Source organism: Mus caroli, chromosome 2 (assembly GCF_900094665.2).
Source record: "Mus caroli chromosome 2, CAROLI_EIJ_v1.1, whole genome shotgun sequence".
In the NCBI taxonomy this organism is placed as follows: domain Eukaryota; kingdom Metazoa; phylum Chordata; class Mammalia; order Rodentia; family Muridae; genus Mus; species Mus caroli.
In genome coordinates this window covers 132,623,512-132,629,399 of record NC_034571.1, presented here as the reverse complement: position 1 = coordinate 132,629,399, position 5,888 = coordinate 132,623,512, and positions in this window count along the sequence as shown.

Here is a 5,888-nt window from a genome sequence, read left to right as displayed (position 1 = left end):
CTTTAATGCCAATTAACCTGAAGACCCGTCAGGAGCAAGCCACACTCTGAGCAGAAATAAGCAGAAATTCAGGGCTCCAGGAAGGCATTCAGTACACACTAGCCTTCACTCCCTGTCTTAGTCTGGGTTTCTATTCCTGCACAAACAGCATGTCCAAGAAGCAAGCTGGGGAGGAAAGGGTTTATTCGGCTTACACTTCCATACTGCTGTTCATCACCAAAGGAAGTCAGGACTGGAACTCAAGCAGGTCAGGAAGCAGGAGCTGATGGAGAGGCCATGGAGGGATGTTCTTTACTGGCATATCTCCCCTGGCTTGCTCAGCCTGCTCTCTTATAGAACCAAGACTACCAGCCCAGAGATGGTCCCACCCACAAGGGGCCTTTCCCCCTTGATCACTTATTGAGAAAATGCCCCACAGCTGGATCTCATGGACATGGCACTTCCCCAACTGAAGCTCCTTTCTCTGTGATAACCCCAGCCTGTGTCAAGTTGACACATAAAACCAGCCAGTACACTCCCCTAACATCCAGGACCTCTGACTACTTGGGAAAGTTTGAAACCTGGGGGTGCCAACAGGAGAAGAGAGGCACAGGCATTGGTCTCACTCCAGCAGCATCCAAAGCAGACAGTGCATTATTGCTGCCTACACAGTGCAAAGAAAGGAATAGGACTTGGGAAGCCCTCCTAGGCTGGGGATGTGGCTCAGTGGATAGAGTACCTCTCTGGGAGCCCTGAGTCTGTATCCTCAACTGGGTATGGTGTGCATGCAGCACTCAGCAAGCCAGCAAGTCAGAGAATCAGAAATTCAACGTCATTCTTAGCTACCTATTGAGTTTGAAACCCGTGTCCCACAAACACGTCACAATGTGGACCCCACACCTCCATGTGTTGTCCTTCCCTAGTCATCTGATAAAAAGCTGGGAGGGCAAACCAGACCTCTTTTGGTCTCGAAGTTTTCCAGGCTGCTGCCCCATAAAGCAAAGATAGGCACCCTTTCCAGGTTCAAGATCTTCCAGAATGGTCCATGGGGTTAGCAGAAAATAGTGTGAACCCAGAGCTTCACACCATGGACTCCTAAGTCAGTAACTGGGACCAATCCCAGAAAGAAAACTTCATGAGAGAGAGAAGCTAGATTTTGGGATCATACATGTAAACAGGTGTCTGGGTTCTTTTTCAAGTTAAAATTGATTAAATGTAACCATAGTGTTACCCAAAGTTTCTTGACTATAAGTGCATTTTGCCAGCTAAGTAACAATTTCTTTGCAAGAAGAAAAATTTACAAATGTTCAAAGAGGAGCCTGAGAAGGTCAATGATACTGAAAGTTATTTTGATTTCCCAGCACAAAGGAAATGTTGAGCATCTTGGCTGCTTTTCAGCAACTTTTCTTGTGGAAGTCACCAACCAACACCCTGTCCTGCTCTCTCTTCCTTACTCTGGTATGCAGAATATGACATGGGTCACCCAGATCTCAGTGAGAGCTTTCAGCTGCTCTACCAAAGGAATTCATGGCCAGCAACTTCCAACTCCGAAGGCCTGTGAAAGCAATTCAGACTTTTCTTTACTTTAAAGGAGGCCAAGGGGCTGTAGATGACACTCAGGAAAGTCAGGGCATTTGCAGGCTGGCAGAAGCAATTTGGGGGCCGCAGGGATCTCTTAACTGCAGGGAGATAATATGAATTCCGTGCTCTGTGGACAGCCTTGAGGCTGAAATCCAGCAAGGGGTGGCCTGGGGAGGGGACAGAGGAGACTAGGGAGAGGGAGAGACTTCCCAGGAGGGGTGTGGCTGGCTTACTGGGGGAAGGAGGATCTACACTCCTTCATGCCTCAGGAAACTGGGTGTCCTGGTTAGAAGAAACTGGGGTTACCCTGGATGTCCCAGAGCCAGTGAAGGGTTTTGAGGGTCTAAGGACTCAGGTAAGCCTGAACTGGGAAGTGGTCACAGGGATGGAAGCCTGGTGCCTCAGACAACCCAAGCTGAGGGTCTCTGCTCCAGACACCTCTCCTTCAACCCAGTCTTTGCCATCGTGGGTCACATCCCCATGGAGGGACCAGGCTTTCCTTCGGGTGGAGGCCTGGGCCTGGCAGAGAGGAGTCTCAGCTACAAGACCCTACACCCGGCTCCACTTAGTGACAGAACCTGCTGTTGCCAAGATTGATATTTGTTGCGTTTTGCTTTGCTTTGATATAGGATCTCACAGGATGGCCCAGGCTGGTTTAGAGTCCACTGTATAGACCAGGCAGCCCTGAACTCCTGGCACTCCTCCTGCCTCAGCCTCCTTGATGCTAGACTAGGTCTCATCTGGCTTGAAGCTGGTTCTTAATCAAATGTCAAAGCTAACTACAACTTTTTCATAGGAAAACAGGGGAGGTTATTTTTTTTTATAGATATTAAAGAAAAGAGTAATGGTATGTTAAAATATATATACTATATAAGTATATAGTGAGACATATTTTGCTTTTTCGCTTATTCCGTTTATGGTATATATACATATTCATATGGGAATGTGCATATATATGTGTGTTTGAGAGGAGCTCGTTGATTGGACAAGCTGGCTCAGTTCTGAACATTCAGCAGTTACTAAACAGGTATTAGCGCTTTACCACTGCGCTAAAGTAGCTGACATAAGCAACTTATGAGGTGGAATTGTTGGCTCACCTTTTGGGACTTTCAGACCTTGGTTGGTTGTCTCTATTGTTTTGGGATCTCACTGTGATGTGAGACAGAGCATCACAGTTGGGAGTTTGCAGTGGAGACAGCCACTATTCTTACAGCATCCAGGAAGGAAAGGGTGACAGGAAGATGCAGAGATCCCAGTATGCACTCAAGGACATGCCCCCAATGACCTAAATGTCTCACATTAAGCTCTGCCTCCTATAGGTTACACACCTTCCAAGAGTGCCATCATCTGAAAAACCAGGCTTTCAACTTGGGAGCTTCTGGGAGGTATTTAAGGTCCCCTTAAGTTTGCCTACAGATTCTGTTTTGACTTCACAATTCAACTTGTTCTCTAGAGTGAATCCTCCCACCTCCAGCACATGTCTCCTCCTAGTTCCAGAAACTGTTGTAATTGTCCACATCCAACTATTGCTTTCCTTGGTACTCAGATTTCTGAACTATGTAACAGTCTATCCTTAATTCCAACTGGATAGTTGATCTTAGAATCCGCAGCTAAATGCGCCTTTACTACTGTCCTCATTTGAATTCCAATGTCTGTATTTGTGCTTTCTCTGTGCTACTAGAACTACGGTTATAGCAGCATTAGTGTAGGAGGTAAACATTTAGCTGAAGAGGCTAAACATACATACAGGAACAATGTATAATGTACAAAATAACAAAAGTTCAAGGCAGACTAGAAGTGAAAAGAACAGAGCTGAGACAGTTGAACTGAGAGTAGAGAAGACTCAGAATGTGGCAGGGAAGCAAATATGCATGGACCAAAATTCTGAAGTAGGATGACTGGGCATATGCTAAGGGCATAATCCTTTCTCAGGTTCTAAGTTCATAGCTCACAAGGGTGCACAGAATATACTAGTATGCTAGCTTTTGCCATTAAGACCAAAACCAAACAAAAACAAGGGGGAAATGAACTTACGAACACAGGTTTATTTTGGAGCATGGTTTCTGAGACTTCAGTTCCATGAAAGCATGGCCCCACTACCTTAGACAGCCTTGCACAGAAAGGACAAACAGGAAAGGAACCTGTTCACCTTATGCTGTCAGAAGCCAAGAGGGTCACACTGGTGCCTTTCAAGAGCACACCCCTAATGACTTATGTTCTTTCCACACAGCCCCACATCTTAAAGGTCCAACAGAATGATGATTAGGCCAAACCTTCAGCATATTTGCCTGTGATGGTCATTTAAGACCTAAACTATAGCAGGTGGAGAGAAAGATACAAAGGGAGACTGGAGGCTCGTGTTTTCGTCCTCCAAAAGGCAGCAGGTGTGACTTAATTTTGCCAGCTTGACTTGATTTAGAATCACCTAGGCAACAAACTTCTGGGTGGGGGGAGGGTCAGAGAAGTATAAGACAGGACCCACCTTTCACATAGGCTGGATGCCCAGACTTCATATTAAAAACAAACCAAAAGACTGGGTAAGAAAGCATGGTGTATAACAGCACTCACCCCTGCGTCTTCAGTGTACATGCTAGTGACCAGTCATCCTTGTGGCTCTCCCACCACAATAAAGTAAACCTTTCCTAAAGTTATTTTTGTTAAGTATTTTGTTACAGCAATGAGAAAAGTAACCAATGCAATGAGATAATTAATCGCCACCCCCACCACCACCGGAATCCAATTCAGGAAACCTCATTCATACCTGGTAGTCAAATGTTCTACCACTGAGCATACCCTTAGTATTGAAACTGCTTTGTTCTGCCTCCATAACACACAGCATAGAGGTTAAATACTACTGGCTCTGCCATCTATGTGACCTTGCAGAACTCACAATCTCTACCACACCTTTTTCCTCATCTGAAAAGTGGGGCAACGGTACTTGCATTTCATAGGGAAGTACACAGATAATTAGGATGTCTTCAATGGAAGAACTCAATGTCTGGCAAGAGCATAATACTCGGAGCTTTAAATGGCTGATAAATCAACTGTTTATGAATAGGGTAAAGGGTAACTAAAGTTCCTTTGAGAAGCATGTGTCTAGCTGGCTTCTCAAGAAGCCAGTGGACAATCTAACTTTATTACAGACTGCTCTAGTTGGTCCTCCACAGTACTGCCTCTGCTACCTGAGGCCCTTGTGTGATTTGTAGCTATGACATTTGGGTAAGTAACTGGGAACTTCTGTAAAATCCAAGGCACGTTTTAAATTTAGGACTAGAGAAAATGTTATCCTTTGTGGAAAATACAGAAGATCATCCATACTAGATGCAAGAGAATAAACTTGCCTTTTCGGCTGTATGCACGTGTGAGTGTTGTGGCTGGAGATGTGAGTCTGTTGTTTGAGTGTTTGTCCAATCTGCTCGAAGCCCTGGGTTCAATCCACAGTACCACAGAAAACTAGGCATGGGAGCTCCTATCTGTAATCCCAGCATTTGACAAGCTGAGGCAGGAGGACCAGAGGACCAGAGAGCCAAGCTCATTCTCAGCTACACAGCAAGTTCCAAGTCTGAGGCCAGACTGGGACACATGGGACACCACCTTCCAGCAAAAAGGGATCTAGAAGAGGGAACATGGAAGAAACTAAGTAAATTTCTTTACCTCTTTCTCAAACTTTGTCATCAGCTAAGAATCAAACTTAACTTTTAAAGGGAAAAAGGACTACCCAGGTTAGAGAAGAAGAGCAGCAGGATAGAGGAGGAGGAGAATGTGAGCCAAGTCAGTGATCTTCACCTATGAAAATTCCAGAATGCAACCCCATTACATGCTACACCGCCAACAAAAAAAAAAAAAAACAAGTAAACAAAAGTTCAAGAAACTGTAAGGATAGGAAGGCATCCCTGGCCAGTTTTTCTTGAGTTCCAGGAACTGGAGTCAGACTAAAAGTTCCTCTCATTTCAACCTGTCCAGCGATTCATGACCACTTACTTCCCTCCCTCAGTTACGGATTTGCTTAGGCCACCATTTGCAGCATCAGGGAAACATATGGAAAAAGTCACTCAATGTTGTCCAAAGCCATCGTGTGAGCTTACCTGCCATTGCTGTCTTCACTAGAGCTGCTGTGACTCCTTGAAAGCAACCCTCATCTGAGATTCTCCAACCTCCTCCCTATACTTATCTCCCAGCTGTAAGTCTTCACCAGCCAGCCTTGTTCTCAGCTGGTCTTAGGTTATCAAGTATATAGAGAGTGTGGGAGCTGAGACTTTCTTTTTTGTTTTGTTTTTGTTTTTGAGACAGGGTTTCTCTGTATAGCCTTGGCTGTCCTGGAACTCACT